The sequence below is a fragment of the Scyliorhinus torazame genome, chromosome 13 (assembly GCF_047496885.1).
Source record: "Scyliorhinus torazame isolate Kashiwa2021f chromosome 13, sScyTor2.1, whole genome shotgun sequence".
Lineage (NCBI taxonomy): Eukaryota > Metazoa > Chordata > Chondrichthyes > Carcharhiniformes > Scyliorhinidae > Scyliorhinus > Scyliorhinus torazame.
This window is the reverse complement of record NC_092719.1, coordinates 84,522,965-84,547,042: the sequence shown is the minus strand read 5'-3', so window position 1 is coordinate 84,547,042 and position 24,078 is coordinate 84,522,965. Positions and strand designations below refer to the sequence as shown.

At 47.8% G+C, this 24,078-nt stretch overlaps 1 protein-coding gene across 6 annotated transcripts in view; it reads left to right on the top strand.

The window, feature by feature from the left end:
• Window positions 1-24,078, top strand: part of LOC140388168 (coiled-coil domain-containing protein 38-like) — a 124,080-nt gene that overhangs the window by 5,169 nt on the left and 94,833 nt on the right. For 3 of the 6 annotated variants that reach the window (XR_011934117.1, XR_011934114.1, XR_011934116.1), the window contains exons 2-3: window positions 7,816-7,908; window positions 8,455-8,577. The exons of 2 other annotated variants lie outside the window; for them this stretch is intronic. The gene's annotated coding sequence lies outside the window, so the exon portion shown is untranslated. Of the gene's footprint in view, window positions 1-5,102; window positions 6,060-7,815; window positions 7,909-8,454; window positions 8,578-24,078 lie in introns of those variants that run through there. One more of the 6 variants, XR_011934115.1, reaches the window with a different exon arrangement.

The following is a 24,078-nucleotide window of genomic DNA, read 5'->3' as shown; positions in this document are numbered from 1 at the left end:
GCCTCTACCATTTTCTTAGGGTTCCCTTTGTCTGTAAGCTTCAGGCACTAGCTTATTTGCACTTAAGATGTATTTTTTCACCTCCTCATACGTTCCAGTTACCTCCTCCGGTAGTGATGCAAACACTTCACTAGCCCTACCTACCAGCTTTGTTTGAATCAGTAATACCCACATGTCCTGTGGCCATTGCATTTGTTTAGCTACCTTCTCAAATGAAATGAAAAAGGGCTTCTACCTCCTTCTCATCAAACCTTGGCAATGCTTGGACATGTTTAAATAGATCCCCACCACGTCTTCGACGATGACGCTCTGTCTCATTATCCTCATCCATCTCCTCCAACTGTACGTGTCCCTTTGCGTCTGCCAATTTTAACTGATTTTCATGTTTCAGAGCCATTTTCCGAAGTTCAAACTCTCTCTTTTTCCCTTTCCTCTCTATCTCTTTCTTTGTTTCTTTCTTCTCTCTCCTTTTCTTTTTCCTCTCTATCTCTATTTCTTTTCTTTTTTTCTTTCATTGCATATTCAAGCCATTTTAATTCTTTTTCATGTTCAAGTTGCTTTAATTCTTTTTCATGTTCAAATTGCTTAATCTGCAACTGGAGCTTTGCCATATCTAATGAGTCAGAATGTATCACAGGCAAACGTAAATGCGCAGGCACCGCGTTAAGTACCTCTTTTCGTATTTTGCTAGGCAGTGTTAACTGCAATGCTTTTGCCAAACTATACAGTCTGTTTTTACTCTCTGTCCGTAAGATATCACGTGTCACCGCGTCCACCCCCAAAAACGTCCGAAAGAGCCATTGTTCACAACACTCTCCCCACTTAAACTAAAATACCACACCAGTAAAGCAATAATCCTTCACTGTCTTTTAAGTTCACAAAAGCCAATCCAATAGATAGACTTTTATCCCCCTCGAGCCCCCAATTGTTATGGGCGAACCCCAAAATGTATCATGGAGTTCAACCAACCTCTCCCTTTAATGGATTGTTGCTTTTGAAGCACACTGCTTGTTCCCCAGGTGTGATATTACAATTATGGACACGTGGTTTTTAAAACAAAACAGTGTTTATTCGATGAACCCAAATAAACCTATTAAATAAACATAGGATCTCTTATCACCGCTTACTTCAAAGATAATCCCGAAAATAATACAACACTAAATAATCCCTCAATGTTCCTTCAAACATCCACAGGCTTCAAACCTTCAAAACAGTAACACATCAGGTCACAGAATATATATATTTTCTGTTTGATGGCAGAGATATATCAGCTTGGTTGACTTCAGTTCCAGCACCTTGCTTTTCTTCCTGCAGCTCTCTGGAAACACACAGACACACACAAGCTGCTTTTTCAAACTGAAACCAAAAGCAGAAGTGAGCTCAGCTCTCCCCTTGTGACAGCACTTCAGTAATATGAGCAGCTTCATTTGTTAAAGGTACATTTCTTCAACATCCAATTCTTAAAGGCACTCTCGCATGACAGGAGGTCCCAGGCTGATCAGCGGTAGCGGAGATATCCGTAGGCAGCGAACGGCCAGACGAGCAGGGGTCCGGAGGCGCGGTCCAAAATGGAGCCGAAGATGGCGGCGCCCATCGTGGGCGGCATCAAGGATGGCGGCGCCCGCGGGCCGCATGTGGGGGGGGTGGTGTAGTAATGCCAGGCCTGGAAACAGCGGCGACCGACCGGGCCTGGCAAACTGAAACAAAGGGCGGAATCCCCCCCCCCAACGTTGGGTGGGAGAATCACCAGGGCGCCGCGCGTGTCCCGCCATGCCGCCCCGGCACCCGCATGCGCTTCTCTCTCCTCTCTCTCCCCCCCCCCCCCAAAAAAAAAACCGGCCCGGCGAGAATCACGGCTGGCTGCTCTGAGAATTGCTGCTCGCTGTTTGTAACGGGCGAGCGGCGATTCTCCGGCCCAGATGGGCCGAGCGGCCTGCCCAACACGACAGGTTCCCATTGGCGCCGTCCACACCTGGTCGCTGCCAGCGGGAACAGCGCGGGAACGCTCTGGGGGGGGGGGGGGGCGGCCTGTTTGGGGGGGGAGGGTGTTTCCTGCACCGGGGGGACGACTCAAAAGGGGTCTGGCCCACGATCGGCAGGCCGTCCTCTCTGAAGGAGTACCTCTTTTCCTCCGCTGCCCCGCAAGATCCATCCGGCATCTTCTTGCGGGGCGGCCGCGGGGAGGACGGCAACTGCGCATGCGCAGGTTGCCGCCGGTCAACCTGCGCATGCGCGGATGACGCCATTTACGCGGCGCCGTTTTTACGTGGCGCACGTAAATGACGCGCCGCTGCTCCTAGCCCCCCGGGGGCGGGAGACTAGGAGGCTGGGAACTGGGATGAATTGCGCCCAAAGTGTCCCTTCTTCCCACACCCGTTGCAGGTTGCGCAACACGCCGGGCAGCGCTGCCTGGGGTATTTGCTCTGTCCACAAAAATAACACTTGGGGGGGGGGGGGGGGGGGGGGGTTGGCTGGCTGCCGCGCGGCGCAGGCTTGCGGTGAGCTGGAGTCGGCAGCTGGTGGGGCCCACGATGCCCACGAGGGTGCCGCGCGGTCGGGGGTGTAGACCTACAGATTACGGGAGGCCACTTCTAGTGAATTAGCAAGCTGCCTAGACTCCGCAAGATCGAGCGTACCCCTTCCAATAGTCGCTGGCGAACGGACGTAGACTTCATGCCCGTGACATAAGCGTCTCTGATTAATAAATCGGTGTGTTGGACTGCCTGGCAGTCACAGTTACTACCGAGAATTTGTAGGACCCACCAGAAATCATCCAGTGTCTCCCCGGGGAGTTGCCGTCTCGTGGCCACGAGGTGCCTGCCATACATTTGATTCACCGACTTAACGTAATGTCCCTTTAGTAGCGTCATCGCTTCTGAGGAGGTGGGCGCATCCCGGATGAGGGGAAAAATTTCAGGGCTCACCTGTGAGCAGAGGACTTGGAGCTTCTGTGGGTCTGAGAGTTCTTCAGCGGCTGCTCTGAGGTCGCCTTCGAAGCATGCTAGCCAGTGGTCGAAGGTGGACGTGGCTCAGCTCCAGGCGATCAGGCTTGATTAAGATGGTCATCTTTTAAAAGCTTGTGCAATAAATTGATGTACCGTCAATTACCACGAGAAAAAAATGGTGAAACAATCGAGGCTTTATTGCACAAGATGTTGTGCCTTCTGCAGCTGGAACCAGAATGGGAGCAGCGCAGGAGGCAGGGATTTACCGTTGTACCTGTAATACACGGGCAGTGCTGTAATACATGCAATATATTATTAGTGGTGTTTACCACAAATGGCAGGAGGGCCACTAACCCGAGGATACCAATTTAAAGTGATTTGCAAAGAAGCCAGGATTTATTTGATGCAGTGAGTTTTTTTAATCCTGGTTTCGCCACCTGCAACTAAGCAACTCTTCAATACATGCTGTATCCTGCATAATATTTCCTCCATTTGGCATTTAACATGGGAGAGTACTGATTCATCAGCTGCTGGTGGACCATAAGTCGTAGGAGTAGAAGAAGGCCATTCGGCACATTGAGTCTGCTCCGCCATTCAATTAGGGCATGCGTCATCTGATATAATCCGCAACTCCACTTTCCCACCTTATGCCCATAACCCTTGATTCCCTTACTGATTAAAAATCTGTCTATCTCAGCATACTTAACCCAGCCTCTACAGCTCTCTGCGGTAAATAATTCCATTAGATTCATTACCCTCCGAGAATATCAGTTAATGTATCCCATGGAGTGAAGGATCACACAAAGTTTGGCAAATATTTCCATTCATTGGCCTATCTTCGCCTTGTGAATATTAATGAATTGTGTGTCCTCTATTAGGATTTAAAAATAAGCAGCTACTTTCAAACTTCTGGGAAAAGGCAGTTTGGAGAATCATAGAAGCCGTACAATTCAGAAGGAGGCCATTTGGTCCTTCGAGTCTGCACCGATCCTCCCAAAGAGCACCCTAACTAGGCCCAAACCGCTGCCCTATCCCCGTAACCCCACCTAACTTTTGGACATTAATGGGCAATTTAGCATGGTCATTCCCCGTAACCTGCACATCTTTGGATTCTGGGAGGAAACGGGAGAACCCGGAAGAAACCCATGCGGACACGGGAAGAATGTACAAATTCCACACAGTCAGCCAAGGTCGGAATCGAACCCACATCCCTGGCACTGAGGCAGCAGTGCTAACCACTGTGCCACCCATACAAACCAAAAATTGAAAATAGAAACAAACTTCATGTCAGGCTGAGTGTAGTGAATGATATCTGTATACATATGTACCCTTAATGTGTAGGCTCCTTTAAGACCGGGTTTGGAACCCTGGGGGACTCTGGCTCCGCCCCCAGGAAGCTGTATATAAGGTTACGTTCAGTAGGCTGCGTGCAGTGAGCACACTTCTTGGCAGCTGTTTGGTTTTCTGGTTATTAAAGCCTTTGTATTATCGAACTCCTCTCCTGAGTCGTAATTGAAGGTATCTCAATTTAATAACCAGACTACATCATGATGGACAGCGGTCTAAAGCCGGAGAAGCTCAATTTGGACGCTCGGTTGACGAATGTGATATAAAATAGTTACTTTACAGATATTAGTTACTGTAATGTAAACATAGGCCGGTCTGATTCTGTTAGTTCACAGACAAAGGATTTCAGAACGCATGGCAAAGCAAGGGGCAGGGGTGTCCAGATAAGGAGGAGAAAAGGATGCTGGGTAATAGGAGGCCAGAGGAAGGGAGAGAAGTGAGCCAATCAGGATGTATGGCCAGGTCAGGAGGGGTATAGGATGACCTATTGGATTTGTGTATGTGAAACTTGATGCCATTTGAATGTATTTGCAGAAATCCCTTTGTCTCCTTCTTCTTCATTCGTTTTCCAGGGGTCTAGGAGACTAGTTCTGTGTCCTGTGCCTGTGTGAAATGAATCAGACTTGCAAGTCAAATAAAATAACTAATGCTGTACCTGCAAATCCATCTCGACTTTTATTGAGGCCAGACTGACGGGTAAAGAAATTTATATTTGTCACGGTCGCCGGAAGCCACTGAAATGTTTTAATACTGGCTCCGGTGTTTTGATGCCTATCTGAATTCCTCAGAGACTGAAGTTGACGGACCTCGCAAGCTGAGCTTACTACATGCCCGGGTGGGCCACCGACTAGCCTCAGTGATCGAGAAAGCTACAACGTACGAAACGGCGGTCGAAATCCTACAGAAGCGCTTCGTAAAGCCGATAAACGAGGTACACGCCAGACATTTGCTCTCGACCTGCCGCCAGCGCTCTGGGGAAACGCTAGATGAATACTTGGAGAGACTCACCGCGCTCGCCAGGAACTGCGACCATAAAGAGGTGACGGCAGAAGTCCACATGAACTTAAATATTCGTGATGCTTTCGTGTCCGGTATCCGATCCACGTACATCCGGCAGCGGTTCCTAGAAGACGGAGCAAAGGACCTCCAAGGCACCGTAATGCTCTCTTTCCTGGAAGCGGCCTACCATAATCTCCGCACGTACTCCGCAGACCTTGCAAACCCCTCTCGATCTCCTCCAGACTCGGCCACGCTTCAGGCCTGCGCCGCACGGCGACCCGCTCACACCGGGGGCCCCCAATGCTATTTATGTGGGCAAGGCCAGCACAGACGCCAGCGTTGCCCGGCCCGCTCCGCTATCTGCGGCAAATGCGGAAAGAAGGGGCGCTTCGTGAAGGTCTGCCTGCCTGGGCCCAAAGGCCAGAAACAAAAGTCTCATCGGACCCCGAAATCAAACTCCCGGGAGCACAGGCCCAGCAACGCGGCCACGCGGCGGCCGGACATGCCTACTTGCAACGCATCATCGGCCTCGTGCAAGTCATGGGGGCGGCCATCTTCAAAACTCACAAATGTGCGACCGACGGCGGCGGCCATTTTGCGAGTCCGATTCAACCGAGGACTCTGACTGCCCGCAACTAGGAGCGATCACGCTCGATCAATCTCAGCTGAAGCACCTGCGAAACTCAATGATGCAGGTTCAAATCAACGGCCGCGACACCCCCTGCCTTTTTGACCCTGGGAGCACAGAGTTTTATCCATCCAGACTCGGTAAGACGCTGCTCCCTGTGCACCTATCCTGCCTCCCAAACTATCGCCCTCGCATCTGGGTCTCATTCGGTCCAAATCACGGGGTATTGTGTCACGAACCTCTATCCAAGGTGTCAAATACGCCCGTTTTATGCCCTCCCTCACCTCTGCGTCCCCCGTGCTGCTTGGTCTGGAGTTTGTGCAGCCACCGAAGCCTGACCCTGAAGTTCGGCGGACCCCTGCCCCCGCTCACGGTATGCAGCCTGGCGACACTCACCTCACCCCCGACTGTAAGCCCGTCGCCACCAGGAGTCGGCGATACAGTGCCCAAGACATGACTTTCATCAAGTCAGAGGTTCAGCGGCTACTAAAAGAAGGGGTCACAGAGGCTAGCAACAGCCCTTGGAGGGCACAAGTACTAGTAGTCCGCTCCGGGGGAAAAACAACGTGTGGTGGACTATAGCCAGACCATAAACCGCTTTACGCAACTCGATGCGTACCCACTTCCCCGCATAGCTGAGATGGTGAACCAAATCGCCCAGTATCGAGTATTCTCCACGGTCGGCCTATCATCAACTCCCTATCCGCCCAGAGGACCGCCCCTATACAGCCTTCGAAGCAGACGGTCGGCTCGTCCCCTTCCTCCGGGTCCCTTTTGGTGTCACAAACTGAGTCTCCGTTTTCCAAAGGGCAATGGATCAAATGGTGGACCAGGTACAGCTTACGGGCTACATACCCGTACTTGGGCAAAGTCGCCATCTGCGGCCATGACCAGCAGGACCATGACGAAAACCTGAGGAAGTTCCTCCAGACCGCCCGGGCCCTCAATCTGACATACAATAAAGAGAAATGCGTGTTCCACACAACCCGGTTAGCCATCCTCGGCTACGTCGTGGAAAACGGGGTCCTAGGGCCAGACCCCGACCGCATGCGCCCCCTTAAGGAACTTCCCCTCCCCCGTAGCCTCAAGGCACTCACAGTGCCTGGGGCTCTTTTCCTATTATGCCCAGTGGGTCCCCAGATATGCGGACGAAGCCCGTCCAAGAGCACGGTTTTTCCCTGACGGCTGAGGCTCAGTCGGCCTTCAGTCGTATCAAGGCCGCCATGCACGCGGTGGACGAAACCATTCCCTTCCAGGTAGAAAGCGACGCATCAGAATGTGCAAACTTCACACAGTCACCCAAAGCTGCCATTGAACACGGGTCCCTGGCACTGAGGTTGCAGTGCTTGCCACTGTGCCAACTCAAATATTCATGGTAGCTTTACTAGTTAAAGTGTGGTTATTTGATTGAACTGGTCATTTAGAAGCCATTGAGAATTTGAATTTGGGCTTTTAAAAAATCTGGTACCATTAAAAGTGAACTTTACTGGCTCATTAATATCCTTTTAAGAAAGGAAGCCAGCTGTCCTGACAGTTTGAAAAAAACAATTTCCTCCTTCTCAGAACAACTAGGAATGAGCAACAAATCCTGACCTTGCTAGTGACTTCCACACTGAGTTAAAAATGTATTGGTAACTCTCGAGATGTTCCGTAGAGTTTAGACAATGTCTTAAAACCAACATTTCACTCAATTTAAAATTATATTGTGAAGTAAAATATCTACATTAAAGCAATAAAACCAGTAGCTAAGCACACCCATTGTTAAGTTTACCCCTAGAATTTATTTTAATTGGAATTGTAGCCCTGGGTTTGGGTAAATACATTTTCCAATTATAGAGGGCTCTATAATTGTCTTCATATTCATTGGACTAATCAGTAATGGTATTTGTAATCCAGGTTGCTATTATCCAGCTGAAACAATGGCAGCAGGTCTGGTAATAAACCTGCCCTTACTAACTCAAGCTTCTGAGGCTGCTGATGGATTTACATGTAAGTGATGCTTGTTGAACTTGCTACCTTGTTGCAAAACTGTCTTTTAACATTTGAAATGAATAAAGGTTGTTGGATGCTTCCAAGGTTCCGGGTAAATTTTGGAATGCTGCATCGAGAATTTTGGGGCATCCAATTCGGGGAATATTAGTACAATCCAGAAATCGGACAAGAAAAATAGAGTTGACGCAAAAAGAAAAGTAACTTGAAGGAGATAAATAAAACATTACAAGAAGGTCATCTTTTCTTTGAAATTTTGCACTGCTGTAATGATCTATAACCACATTTGAGCCGCTAAAATTGTTGATATTTGACCAGACAAATAATAGTAGCTTCACGGTTGCTGTTATATCTAATCTGAAATGTAACCCCATTATTGGTTACTGTCTGTTTAATTAAAAAAAAAAAAAAAAAAAATTATCTGCATGTTTTGTTTTGGGAAATACAATCAGTAAGAATATTGGTATTGATAGTTGTTTGGTAGTACAGAATTTGAGTATTGCTGAAAAAATAGATTTTGTCAGCTTTTCATCTTGCATTCATCAGAACAATCAAGAATATCCATGTCGGGGGAAACAACAACCGTATACTGTATGTGAAGAGAGTGCCTATTGGTTGGCAAGCGGTCTCTGGTAGGGATGTTGCCACAGAAAATACATCAATTTAAAAAAAAAAATAAAAAAAAAAAAAATTTGTGTATCCAATTCCTTTTTTTTCCAATTGAGGGCTAATTTAGCATGGCCAATCCACCTACCTTGCACATCTTTTGGAGTTGTGGGAGTGAGACCCACGCAGCATGGGAGAATGTGCAAACTCCTCACGGATAGTGGTCCGGGATCAAACTTGGGTCCTTGAGGCAGCAATGCTAACAACTGCGCCACCGTGCCTCTAACCCCCCCGCCCCCCCCCCCAATGCATAATGGTGACTAACCGTTAACAGCCACGCATTGTTTGAGACTTTAACCAGGCAGCTTGACTCTGGTCTAAGCATTGCTTAAAGGAATGGACCAGTGAATGGCTTTCACTTACTTATTTTGTTTATTTGAAACAGGTGCAATGTGTGCACATTCTTTCTGTCCACAAATCACAGGGCCTGTGTATTATCCAGTACATGCAAAAATGCCACACTGTGATCCCGACTGACAATCATAACTAATTTCTGGTTGCCGTCATAATTTGCAGCACACCGAGGATCATTTAGGAAATGTCCAATCGCACAATCATCATCTAATGTTGGACACTGTGTTTTGAGTGTTGTAAACATGGGCTGGTTGGGTATGGTCTGTACTTTGTCCATTGTGAGCAGCAGAAGGGACATGCTGTTTGATATTATCCACCAGCCTCTGGAACATTTGACCTGGCATTACACTGGCACTGCAATTCATAAACCACATTGCTCATTGTGTGATAGGCATAACATCCTTTTAGCTTGAAGGTAGCATCCTGCAAATGGCATATACCACTCGAATACACTCGCTGCACAGTAGAAACGTTCATCAGCTAGCTCACCAAGTTTTTGAGATACCTTGCCCTTCCAGGGTAATTGGAGGTAGACGGGCACTTTTCAGGACTGAAGTGATGGGCTTAGGCCCATTCATGGGTTTGCTTAATGTACAGCGCAGACTGATGTGATCGGGGTGGCCATTATCCTGCAGGATGTCATTGATGTGCCCAATTTCCGCATCAAACTTGCATGGTGAGCAAATGGCTTCGGCCCTGTTTACAAGGTTGACGATAAGGCCAATCTTATCGTGCATGGAACTGCAAGAATCCCAACGCCTGTATTGACCAGTGACGTTAGGCTTGGGGTAGTCTGTGGCAAATTTCTCAACTAGTGAATCAAGGAAAAGGAGTTCACTTGACTGCTCCATTGCAAAGGTGAATTTGAGCACAGGATGGAGCCCATCAAGAGATATTAAGAAAATTATTACTTGCAGCTGAGGAATCATGCACATATTGGAAATATGCAAGGTGTAGGAGGTTAGGTATCATTCTATTGAAGGCACGTTTCTGATGGAACCCCATAAAGGTGTTTGCAAGAGCTAGAGGGGATCCCATGACAACACCTCCATTTGGGCATAGGCGTTAAAACAATTCAACTGCGAGAGTTACTAAGTTCATAAGCTCAATCAATACTAATTCATGCAGTGACCTAGATCGCCATGATACAGTGCTTCAACACAAATATCCATGTCTTCCTTAACATTGGTGAATATGCTGGCAATGTCAAATGAGCACATGGAACACAACATTGCTATTGATTATATAAGTCCTCTATGGTCTTCGTAAATGTGGGAAAACTAGTTCAAAACTGGTCCAAGGAAGAACTGATTAGTTTTTGCTGTAGATGCAGATCCGGATTCTGTCATTTTTAAAGCACCTGTTAACTTTCGGAGATGAGACTAATTGACTTTGATTTAGAATGTTGTTGATTGTTTTAGAATGTTCTGATTTGACTCCGCTGTCAAAATATAGCAGAGTTTTCTGAGCAGCTTGTTGAATGTGGATTGGCCTGAAGCTTCCTCAGTAAGATGGAAGCTACAAAGAAAAAGATTTCCTTTTCTGCTTTTCAGTAATTAGAGCATCCACCAGGCAGGAAAAAGTCTCCTGGAAGAGATGCACTATTATAATAAAGTTGTGTGTTCTCCTGAGTTCATTGTTCACTTGTTTTTTATATAAAAGTAACTTCTGAATATTTTACAGGGAAGAGGAGACTGAGTGGGGTGAGCTGACCAATAGCTTGGATTTTTGTGCTCAATTCCTGGAGTGGGACTTGAAAGTGCTACCAAATGAGCTGACACACGAGCCTCAAGAAAGACAGCGCCAACACTGAAACACCAGGGCACATTGGAGTGAACATGGAGGAGAAACTATTGAATGATATGTGCAATGATGACAAAATGGCACCATAAAGGTTGACCAGTAAGCTGTTGGAGGAGAATGGGCAGGTTATTGGTATCCGAGGTCACCGACAAATTGGGGATCAACATGGATCTGTGATCATTCTCACCTGGGTGACTTTGATCAAGTTGGTCAACTGGAAACGGGTCGGAGGGAGTTGAACTTGGAGCTTAGAACTTTGTCTGTATTGAATGGCTTTGTCTGTGTTGGATGGCAATGTTTAGAGTGAAAGGGCAGATTACTGGTTCGAGTATATAAGTTTTCATGAAGTATTTTTGATGGGGTGGAAACATTGTACTGAATGTATAAGGAGGCTCAGAATGGCGGTAGGTGAAGAAAGGGATTTGTATCGATATCTGGGCCAAAGGTAGGTCAGACATGAGGTGATAAGCCTTGGGAGGCAGAGAATTTTGAGGGCTGTATGTGTGAGTGAGGAACTGCAAGAGATCAATGTCAAAGGAGGATTACAGACCGGAAAGAGGAAGGAGCAGACGTGGAGAAGGGGTGAGACTCACTCTTGGAAACAGACATCCATGAGTTCATCACATCTGGGGCTGGACTTTCTGGTTCCCCCAGCCATGTGTTTCTGTCTTCCTGCCGCTTGGCAGGGATTTCCCATTGTAACCAATCCATGTCACGGGGAAACCCATGGGCGGGGGTGTATTGCAGACAGGAAAAGTGAATTTCAACGACCGGAAAAAGTGAATTGCAATGACCGGAGTATTTGGGCCCGATGTCTGGAATGATACTGCCATTGTTTTCATGGAGGCTCAACACCCCCTCTCTCACCCTCTTATGGTCCGCAGGAGTGACGTTAGGTTGAAGGTTGGCAGGCAACAGAGAATTTGTATTTTTAGACATCGGCCCATGAACAATTCAGCTGGAGAAAATCCATTGGCCAGAGGCGCTGCTCGACAAGACAGCAGGGATGAATGCCAGTCAGGATTCTTGGGCACCAGATCCTTGCTGGTCCTCACTGCTATTTTGTTATGCTCTTGACTTCGCATAAGCTGCTTCCTTGATGTGCACTCTGACAAAGGAAGGTTCAGACTTGGAGATAGCTTTAACACATTTATTAAATTATTAACAATTCTCCTACTTGGATTCGACTCTCCTGTTAATCCTTCTATAGCTACTCAGACGATCTAACCAGTCTGCTACAATCCACGTGGTGGGTGTGATGTGTTTCAATCAACCCTGTCTGTACTCACTAAATGTCTCCACTGGAAAGAGAGATGCTGTGTCCTGATATGGGTTGGTGCAATGCCCCCCTATGGTCGTGTCATGTCTGGGTGTCTTGATGTCTCCGGTGCTCCCTCTAGTGTCTAGCTAGGTGTAGTGTATGTACATTAACCCCTATGTGTATTTACAGTGATGTATATCGCCACATCCCCCCCTTTTTTTTGTGTTGCGTATTTTCTGTACAGTGTTAAAGAAAATTGAACAAAATAGGTAGATAAGTGACACTATGTACAAGTTATGATAACTGTGATGACTATGCAATATTATACAAGACCAAATAATAGTTGTGATGACTTTGAGGATAAGACATTACAAAATAAAAGGTTGAGTCCAAAGTTCATGAATTTATATGGTCTGGTATGGAAGTGTCAATGGTGACGTTGTCATTCCCTTGTGAATGCCGTCAGTGTTCTGGTGTTTGGTCATCAGGAGGTGTTCAAGTGTTCAAATCACTTCATTGACTGATTTGGAGTCTTTCTTTTTTTTTTCCGATGCTTATGGTAGCAATTCTTGAAGGCACCTGTCCTGAAAGCCAGGTTGCCTGTTGGTAGTGCAGCAAACGTGAATTGGTAAGATGCATCGTCCTGCCATGGTATGTCATTGTACTGAGCTGAGCAGTAACTGTGTCCCTCATTTGCAGAGTTGTACCACGTCGTACCAGTCGTAGTTCCATTATTTTTGTTGTGCTTGTTGTCGACATTGTTGGCTCTGGTACGCTTCGTGTCGTTGTCATCATAGAATTTCATCATAGAATTTACAGTGCAGAAGGAGGCCACTCGGCCCATCAAGTCCGCACCGGCTCTTGGAAAGAGCACCCCACCCAAGGTCAACACCTCCTCCCTATCCCCACAACCCAGCAACCCCACACAGCACTAAGGGCAATTTTGGACACTTAAGGGCAATTTATCATGGCCAATCCACCTAACCTGCACATCTTTGGACTGTGGGAGGAAACCGGAGCACCCGGAGGAAACCCACGCACACACGGTGAGGATGTGCAGACTCCACACAGACAGTGACCCAAGCCGGAATCGAACCTGGGACCCTGGAGCTGTGAAGCAATTGTGCTATCCACAATGCTACCGTGTTGCCCGTAAACTGTCTTTGTTGTTGTTTGTGTAGATTTTGTTGTTGAGTTTGTTGAGCTCAATGACCACACCAAGTGGATTATACGAGTCCTTCACACAGTTACTCGTGTCAGTGTCTTTTGTGGCACCTGCTGTTACATTGAGCGTGCCGTCTCTGATTCTGCGGCGCTCCCCGTCTGGAGTTATGTCCAGCTTACTTGAATCAGCTTTTGCTTGCCGATGCTCCCCGTCTGGAGTCTGGTCTGTTTCACCTGAGTCAGTTTTGGCTTGTCGATGCTCCCTGTCTGGAGCCCTTTCTGGTTCACCTGAATCAGCTTTGGTTTCTTGATGCTCCCCGTCCGGAGTCATTGCAGGCTCACTTGAACCTTCTGAGGTTTCTTGATGCTCCCCATCCGGAGTCAAAACATTCAGGAATGCATCTGCTTGTGGAGAGGCTCGAGCGGATGAGGAATGAATTAACGTGGTGTCACCAGTAGTCTCTGTGATTGTCGAGTGCCTCTGTACACTAGCTGAGGTCTGTCACGTTGCACATCTTGTATGGGAAGTGGGATGCAGTCGTCACGTTGCACATACAGTGGGTAGAGCCTCAGTGTCTTCTTGTCATTCACTTGAGCTGGGTAGACTGTCAGAGTCTTCTTCTGGTGGCTCAAACAATCTGGGTGGACTGTCATAGTCGCTTTGTTGTTCACGTGAGCGTGGTAGACTGTCATAGTCTTCTTGCTGTTTACTGGAACGTGGTAGACTGTCATAGTCTTCTTGCTGTGCACTTGAGCATGGCAGACTGTCATAGTCTTTCTGTTCACTTGAGCGTGGCAGACCTGCATCGTCTGCTGCTGGTTGCTCAGAGGTGGTTGCTGGATCCTCATGGTCTTGTTCATGGCAAGGACTGCGCTCTGGAGTCTTGCGTTCCTTCCATGGTGGAGTCTGTCCACGAGTTCGCTGTGGAGGCTTGTGTCATTCCCTCTGGAGTCTTGCAGCGTTCCTTGTGTGGAATCGTGCATTGGTCTCGCTGTGGAGACTGTCATCACTTGTTCATGCAAGGACTGCGCTCTGGAGTCTTACGTTGCTTCTATCGTGGAGGCTGTCCACGAGCTCGCTGGAGTCTTTCATCGCTTTCTGTGTGGAGTCAGGGACTCTTCGTGGTGCGTGGACCATTCTCTGTGTGGCAGCAGGCCGTTGTCTGTGGGCTTGTACCGCTCTCTGTCTCTTGGCGTCAGGCCGCAGCTTAATCCTGCACCCACGAGTCGGGATGTCATGTATGCTGGGCTGAAGATTCCCCAATCCAAAGGACTCATCGTCGGGGTCTTCACGGTACAACATCTCCGGTTGCGGTTCGGATTTTGTACTGGGGTAGCCATCTCCCAAGATGCAATCTTCGTCCGAGTCGTTGTCTCCAAAAAACATATCATCTTCTCGGGCTCTGCTAACTGCTTGTTGCAGGGTTCTGCGGAGGTTACTTTCAGCTACTGGTCGAATTTCAGGCATAGTGCTGTCGTTCCAGGTGAAAGAATCTTGTTTCGAGGCTTAAAAATTTTTTTTTCTTGTTTTGTGACATTTCCCCTTTAAGTGGGCGTGGTCCGGGGCCTCTGACGTCACTAAGCCTGTGGCGTAGGAAGCGATTGCACATGTGCAGATCACTGTTCCTTTACTTGGGGCCTTGTTCGCATCTGCGCATGCGCGGCTTCTCGCGCATGTGCAAATGGACCTTCCCGTTCTAAGCGCATGTCTCGCAACTGCGCATATGCAACTCCTATTCCAAGATGGCTGCAAATCAAAACTGCCGTTTTCTGCAGGCCTACCTTCGCCTCGTGGTCAGGATTGGCGTCTCTTTTACTGTCTTTTCTTTTATCTTCCTCGCAGAATTCTTGGAATTTGTCGAGGACTGCCTGGAAGTCGCTCTTGTTTTGCCCCTTTGAGTATTTGAAGGTCTGGAAGATTTCAGCTGCTCTTGGACCCGCGATGGTGAGTAGCAGCTGTATTTTCTCTGCATCCGCCACGCCATCTAGGTCGGACGTTACCAGGTAGATCTCTAATCTCTGCCTGAACGCACGCCAGTTTGCACCGAGATTGCCGTGGTACCTGAGCTGCTGTGGAACCAGAATCTTGAACATCATGCCTGGGTGCTGTTGCTGGTTGTCACAAATTTGTTGAGTTGAGTTATAGGGATTCAACAGGTCACTCCTTGGTACCATGTTTTTTTATGCTCTTGACGTAGCATAAGCTGCTTCCTTGATGTACACTCTGACAAAGGAAGGTTCAGACTTGGAGATAGCTTTAACACATTTATTAAACTATTAACAATTCTCCTACTTGGATTCGACTCCTGTTAATCCTTCTATAGTTACTCAGATGATCAAACCAGTCTGCTACAATCCACGTGGTGGGTGTGATATGTTTCAATCAACCCTGTCTATACTCACTAAATGTCTCCACTGGAAAGAGAGAGATCATGTGTGCTGTGTCCTTATATATGGGTGGGTGTAATGCCCCCCTGTGGTAGTGTCACGTCTGGGTGTCTTGATGTCTCTGGTGCTCCCTCTAGTGTCTAGCTAGGTGTAGTGTATGTAAATTAACCCCTATGTGTATTTACAGTGATGTATATCACCACAACTGCTTGCTCAGCCTCTGTGTTACCTTGAAAATTAGGAGGGAAACTGGCAATATGGATGATCCCGTTGTCAGCAGTGAACTTGGGAGAAGTGGTCATTCGCAAATTGGGGACCAATATCGGAAATCATCTGGAAGTCATAGGTATAAAAGTTGTCCTGTAGTGCTGGTTGTGTGGAGTCTGACCACTTCCAGCTATCTCTAGTAACAAGCTATGGCCATGAGTTATGTCTTGCCTTGATAAATAAAGAAGCCAAACCCTTTGACATCTGCCATGGGCGCTGTGGGACAGTAGATGGCATCAGGGGCTCTCTGGGTGTGGATGTTGTGCCGAACTTTTGTTCTAGATTAAGAACTAATTAATCTACACCCCATCATTCTACTGTAATCCACGTACTTAACCAATAGCCGCTTGAAGGTCCCTAATGTTTCTGACTCGACTACTTCCACAGGCAGTGCATTCCATGCCCCCACTACTCTCTGGGTAAAGAACCTATCTCTGACATCCCCCCCCCCCCCCCCAAATATCTTCTACCGTTCACCTTAAATTTATGTCCCCTTGTAATGGTTTGTTCCACTCGGGGGGGGGGAAAGTCTCTGACTGTCTGTCTATTCCCCTGATCATCTTATAAACCTCTATCAAGTCGCCCCTCATCCTTCTCCGTTCTAATGAGAAAAGGCCTAGCACCCTCAACCTTTCCTCGTAAGACCTACTCTCCATTCCAGGCAACGTCCTGGTAAATCTCCTTTGCACCTTTTCCAAAGCTTCCACATCCTTCCTAAAATGAGGCGACCAGAACTGCACACAGTACTCCAAATGTGGCCGTACCATGGTTTTGTACAGCTGCATCATCACCTCACGGCTCTTAAATTCAATCCCTCTGCTAATGAACGCTAGCACACCATAGGCCTTCTTCACAGCTCTATCCACTTGAGTGGCAATTTTCAAAGATGTATGAACATAGACCCCAAGATCTCTCTGCTCCTCCACATTGCCAAGAATCCTCCCGTTAACCCTGTATTCCGCATTCATATTTGTCCTTCCAAAATGGACAACCTCACATTTTTCAGGGTTAAACTCCATCTGCCACTTCTCAGCCCAGCTCTGCATCCTATCTATGTTTCTTTGCAGCCGACAACAGCCCTCCTCACTATCCACAACTTCACCAATCTTCGTATCGTCTGCAAATTTACTGACCCACCCTTCAACTCCCTCATCCAAGTCATTAATGAAAACCACAAACAGCAGAGGATCTTGAAGCGCTTATGTGATGCCCACTAAATTTCTATGCTCAAACTTTGCACTTCGCAATGACTAGGCACCATCCATGGAGTCTGTCGAGAATCTATTCTCACGTGGATTGAGGAATGACCAAGCAGTGATCATGAACTAAGAGGTCATCCACTGTTGCCAAATGACTTCTGTTGCTCATTTTATTTCTGGATGACACGTTCTGCGGGGATCTATCCAGAGCACTCTTACGCACAACTCCTGTACTAGAGACATTTTACTGTCCTCTTTTATTTTTTTACGGGCACATTGGAACTTGGAGGCTGAGATGTGCAATACATCACAAGTCTGCATCGCCTCCCTGGTTTATCATCCCTCGGAATTGCTGGACATCTGTGATACATTTTAATTGGGAAAGTTGGTCATGACTGTGGGTTCACCGAAATCCCTGTGGGCGGGATTCTCCACTATCGCGAATCTCTGTTGCGCCGACAACGCATCCACGGCCAGGGATTTCTCGACAGCGTGGGGCTGCCCACAATGGGAAACCCCATTCTCTGACTGGTGGGAGGGAGAATCCTGCTGCCAGCGGGGGCGCGCGCACCAGAAAACTAGTGTGGCAGGATGGAGAATCCTGCCTTATGTCTTTGAATGATGTGGCCTCAATTCTATAGTGATCTTGGCAATTTCACACTTGTCATTTCAGTGTGAGACCTGCTTCCTGGAGTGCCTGGAGAATCTCTCTTACCCTCTGGTCATGCTCTGCTCTTGTGGAGCGAGCCATGGTTGAGGATGTCATTCATATGGCAAATAGCACCTTGCTTGCCTGCCAGGATTCTGGACATGATGCGTTGGAATATCTTTGGGCCAGATGACGTGGAGGCGATTTAAGCAAAACCAGTCAAATGGTGTGATAAAGGTAATCGGCAGTCTGGACACCTGGTCAAGGGGTATTTGCAACAACCACTTAACATGGAGTTTGATTAAAAGTATGCTATTGGCAAGCTTTGTCAGGTTGTCGTTCTGGATCATTGGGTGGACCTCTCTCCACATAGTTTCATTTAACTGTGTGAGATCCACAAACCGCCTGAGTTGACCATTGGGATTGGGAGCTGGAATCCGTCCAGAACAGCACCAGGTTGGTTGTGTGACTGGGGAAATCACTCCCTGTTCAACATTTCGGCGGCGTGAGAACAGCTGGTGAGTGGTGAGTCAGTTTCAGCGGGAGCATTGCGGAAGGAGGTTGCTGGGAGGTAAGTCAACCTTTAAAAGCACTTGTCTTTGCAGGGGCAGGCCAGTCGATTTCGGCGGCGTGAGAACAGCTGGTGAGTGGTGAGTCAGTTTCAGCGGGAGCATTGCGGAAGGAGGTTGCTGGGAGGTAAGTCAACCTTTAAAAGCACTTGTCTTTGCAGGGGCAGGCCAGTCGATTTCGGCGGCGTGAGAACAGCTGGTGAGTCAGTTTCAGCGGGAGCATTGCGGAAGGAGGTTGCTGGGAGGTAAGTCAACCTTTAAAAGCACTTGTCTTTGCAGGGGCAGGCCAGTCGATTTCGGCGGCGTGAGAACAGCTGGCTGGTTAGTCAATTTCAGCAGGAGCTGAGAATTTTTTCTTTTTTTTTATTATTTTAAATTAGTTTTTTAGGCGGGAACAGGAAGTCGACCCGCGGACGTCTGGGAAGACCCTCCCCAATAAATTCTGGTGGAGAGGAAACCCGAGACACTACACGTGTAGTGTCTCCCACCCGCCCTCCTCCTCTAACCTAATAATAAAACCCATTGGTCTGAGGTAAGTACCATATTTTATTATATTATTATTATTTTTTAGCCAGATCTTGGTAGAAAGTTAGAGGAATGGCAGGGAAGGGAGTGCAATGTTCCTCCTGCAGGATGTTTGAGGTGAGGGATGCAGTGAGTGTCCCTGCTGATTTTACCTGCAGGAAGTGCTGCCATCTCCAGCTCCTCCAAGACCGAGTTAGGGAACTGGAGCTGGAGTTGGAAGAACTTCGGATCATTCGGGAGGCAGAAGGGGTCATAGATAGCAGCTTCAGGGAATTAGTTACACCAAAGATTGGAGATAGGTGGGTAACTGTAAGAGGGACTGGGAAAAAACAGTCAGTGCAGGGATCCCCTGCGGTCGTACCCCTGAGAAACAAGTATACCGCTTTGGATACTTGTGGGGGGGGGGACTTACCAGGGGTAAGCCATGGGGTACGGGCCTCTGGCACGGAGTCTGTCCCTGTTGCTCAGAAGGGAAGGGGGGAGAGGAGCAGAGCATTAGTAATTGGGGACTCTATAGTCAGGGGCACAGATAGGAGATTTTGTGGGAGCGTGAGAGACTCACGTTTGGTATGTTGCCTCCCAGGTGCAAGGGTACGTGATGTCTCGGATCGTGTTTTGCGGGTCCTTAGGGGGGAGGGGGAGCAGCCCCAAGTCGTGGTCCACATTGGCACCAACGACATAGGTAGGAAAGGGGACAAGGATGTCAGGCAGGCTTTCAGGGAGCTAGGATGGAAGCTCAGAACTAGAACAAACAGAGTTGTTATCTCTGGGTTGTTGCCCGTGCCACGTGATAGTGAGATGAGGAATAAGGAGAGAGAGCATTTAAACACGTGGCTACAGGGATGGTGCAGGCGGGAGGGATTCAGATTTTTGGATAACTGGGGCTCTTTCTGGGGAAGGTGGGACCTCTACAGACAGGATGGTCTACATCTGAACCTGAGGGGCACAAATATCCTGGGGGGGAGATTTGTTAGTGCTCTTTGGGGGGGTTTAAACTAATGCAGCAGGGGCATGGGAACCTGGATTGTAGTTTTAGGGTAAGGGAGAATGAGAGTATAGAGGTCAGGAGCACAGATTTGACATCGCAGGAGGGGGCCAGTGTTCAGGTAGGTGGTTTGAAGTGTGTCTACTTCAATGCCAGGAGTATACGAAACAAGGTAGGGGAACTGGCAGCGTGGGTTGGTACCTGGGACCTCGATGTTGTGGCCATTTCGGAGACATGGATAGAGCAGGGACAGGAATGGATGTTGCAGGTTCCGGGGTTTAGGTGTTTTAGTAAGCTCAGAGAAGGAGGCAAAAGAGGGGGAGGTGTGGCGCTGCTAGTCAAGAGCAGTATTACGGTGGCGGAGAGGATGCTAGATGGGGACTCTTCTGCCGAGGTAGTATGGGCTGAAGTTAGAAACAGGAAAGGAGAGGTCACCCTGTTGGGAGTTTTTTATAGGCCTCCTAATAGTTCTCGGGATGTCGAGGAAAGGATGGCGAAGATGATTCTGGATATGAGCGAAAGTAACAGGGTAGTTATTATGGGAGATTTTAACTTTCCAAATATTGACTGGAAAAGATATAGTTCGAGTACAATAGATGGGTCGTTTTTTGTACAGTGTGTGCAGGAGGGTTTCCTGAAACAATATGTTGACAGGCCAACAAGAGGCGAGGCCACGTTGGATTTGGTTTTGGGTAATGAACCAGGCCAGGTGTTGGATTTGGAGGTAGGAGAGCACTTTGGGGACAGTGACCACAATTCGGTGACGTTTACGTTAATGATGGAAAGGGATAAGTATACACCGCAGGGCAAGAGTTATAGCTGGGGGAAGGGCAATTATGATGCCATTAGACGTGACTTGGGGGGGATAAGGTGGAGAAGTAGGCTGCAAGTGTTGGGCACACTGGATAAGTGGGGCTTGTTCAAGGATCAGCTACTGCGTGTTCTTGATAAGTATGTACCGGTCAGACAGGGAGGAAGGCGTCGAGCGAGGGAACCGTGGTTTACCAAGGAAGTGGAATCTCTTGTTAAGAGGAAGAAGGAGGCCTATGTGAAGATGAAGTGTGAAGTTTCGGTTGGGGCGATGGATAGTTACAAGGTAGCGAGGAAGGATCTAAAGAGAGAGCTAAGACGAGCAAGGAGGGGACATGAGAAGTATTTGGCAGGAAGGATCAAGGAAAACCCAAAAGCTTTCTATAGGTATGTCAGGAATAAGCGAATGACTAGGGAAAGAGTAGGACCAGTCAAGGACAGGGATGGGAAATTGTGTGTGGAGTCTGAAGAGATAGGCGAGATACTAAATGAATATTTTTCGTCAGTATTCACTCAGGAGAAAAATAATGTTGTGGAGGAGAATGCTGAGCCCCAGGCTAATAGAATAGATGGCATTGAGGTACGTAGGGAAGAGGTGTTGGCAATTCTGGACAGGCTGAAAATAGATAAGTCCCCGGGACCTGATGGGATTTATCCTAGGATTCTATGGGAGGCCAGGGAAGAGATTGCTGGACCTTTGGCTTTGATTTTTATGTCATCATTGGCTACAGGAATAGTGCCAGAGGACTGGAGGACAGCAAATGTGGTCCCTTTGTTCAAAAAGGGGAGCAGAGACAACCCCGGCAACTATAGGCCGGTGAGCCTCACGTCTGTAGTGGGTAAAGTCTTGGAGGGGATTATAAGAGACAAGATTTATAATCATCTAGATAGGAATAATATGATCAGGGATAGTCAGCATGGCTTTGTGAAGGGTAGGTCATGCCTCACAAACCTTATTGAGTTCTTTGATAAGGTGACTGAACAGGTAGACGAGGGTAGAGCAGTTGATGTGGTGTATATGGATTTCAGCAAAGCGTTTGATAAGGTTCCCCACGGTAGGCTATTGCAAAAAATACGGAGGCTGGGGATTGAGGGTGATTTAGAGATGTGGATCAGAAATTGGCTAGCTGAAAGAAGACAGAGGGTGGTGGTTGATGGGAAATGTTCAGAATGGAGTACAGTCACAAGTGGAGTACCACAAGGATCTGTTCTGGGGCCGTTGCTGTTTGTCATTTTTATCAATGACCTAGAGGAAGGCGCAGAAGGGTGGGTGAGTAAATTTGCAGACGATACTAAAGTCGGTGGTGTTGTCGATAGTGTGGAAGGATGTAGCAGATTACAGAGGGATATAGATAAGCTGCAGAGCTGGGCCGAGAGGTGGCAAATGGAGTTTAATGTAGAGAAGTGTGAGGTGATTCACTTTGGAAGGAATAACAGGAATGCGGAATATTTGGCTAATGGTAAAGTTCTTGAAAGTGTGGATGAGCAGAGGGATCTAGGTGTCCATGTACATAGATCCCTGAAAGTTGCCACCCAGGTTGATAGGGTTGTGAAGAAGGCCTATGGAGTGTTGGCCTTTATTGGTAGAGGGATTGAGTTCCGGAGTCGGGAGGTCATGTTGCAGCTGTACAGAACTCTGGTACGGCCGCATTTGGAGTATTGCGTACAGTTCTGGTCACCGCATTATAGGAAGGACGTGGAGGCTTTGGAGCGGGTGCAGAGGAGATTTACCAGGATGTTGCCTGGTATGGAGGGAAAATCTTATGAGGAAAGGCTGATGGACTTGAGGTTGTTTTCGTTGGAGAGAAGAAGGTTAAGAGGAGACTTAATAGAGGCATACAAAATGATCAGGGGGTTGGATAGGGTGGACAGTGAGAGCCTTCTCCCACGGATGGATATGGCTGGCACGAGGGGACATAACTTTAAACTGAGGGGTAATAGATATAGGACAGAGGTCAGAGGTAGGTTCTTTACGCAAAGAGTAGTGAGGCCGTGGAATGCCCTACCTGCTACAGTGGTGAACTCGCCAACATTGAGGGCATTTAAAAGTTTATTGGATAAACATATGGATGATAATGGCATAGTGTAGGTTGGATGGCTTTTGTTTCGGTGCAACATCGTGGGCCGAAGGGCCTGTACTGCGCTGTATTGTTCTATGTTCTATGTTCTACGTCAAGTTCCCTTTGACCTTCATTAGTAGAGGATGCAGAGCCCTCCAGGGCAGACTGGTAGTAGAGAAATATGACATTCATTTTTCAGCTTGCCCAACTTACCAGAGTCCTGGCAGAATGTCAGGAATAAGGGAGATGAACTTAGAGCATGGATCAGTACTTGGAACTACGTTGTTGTGGCCATTACGGAGACATGGATTTCACAGGGACAGGAATGGTTGTTCGATGTTCCGGGGTTTAGATGTTTTCAGAAGAATAGGGAGGGAGGTAAAAGAGGGGGGGTGGTGGCACTGTTAATTAGGGTGTGCACCACAGCTGCAGAAAAGGAGGTGGTTGAGGAGGGTTTGTCTACTGAGTCAGTATGGGTGGAAGTCAGAAATCAGAAGGAGCAGTCACTTGTTTGGGAGATAGAGGAACAGATTGGGCGGCAGATCTTGGAAAAGTGCAGAAGTAACAGAGTTGTTGTCATGGGTGACTTCAACTTCCCTAATATCGACTGGAACGTCCTTCGTGCAAATGGTTTGGATGGAGCAGATTTTGTTAGGTGTGTAGGAAGGATTCCTGACTCAATATGTAGATAGGCTGACTAGGGGGGAGGCCATATTGGACTTGGTGCTCGGCAACGAACTAGGACAGGAAGTCAGATGTCTCGGGAGAGCATTTCGGTGACAGTGACCACAACTCCTTGACCTTCATCATAGTCATGGAGAGGGATAGGAACACACCGTATGGGAAGGTATTTAATTGGGGGAGGGGAAATTATACTGCTATTAGACAAGAGCTGAGGAGAAAAGTGGGAACAATTGTTCTTGGGGAAATGCACAACAGTAATGTGGGGATTGTTTAAGGCGCACTTGCTGCGAGTGCTGAATAGTTTTGTCCCACTGAGACGAGGAAGGAATGGTAAGGTGAAGGAGCCTTGGATGACAAGAGAAGTGGAGCTTCTAGTCAAGTGGAAGAAGGAAGCTTGCGTAAGGTTGAGGAAGCAAGGATCTGACTTTGCTCTAGAGGGTTACAAGGTAGCCAGGAAGGAACTCAAAAGGGGGCATGAAAAAAGCCCTGGCGGGAAGGATTAGGGAAAACCACAAGGTGTTCTACACTTATGTGAGAAATAAGAGGATGATCAGAGTGAAAGTAGGGCCGATCAGGGGTAGTGGAGGGAACTTGTGCCTAGAGTCTGAGGAGATGGGGGAGGCCCTAAATGAATATTTTGCTTCAGTATTCACTAGAGAGAGGGACCTTGTTGCTCATGAGAACAGTGTGAACCAGGTTAATAGACTCAAACAAGTTGATATTAAGGAGGAGGACGTGCTGGAAATTTTGAAAAGTATCAGGATAGATAAGTTTCCTGGGCCTGAC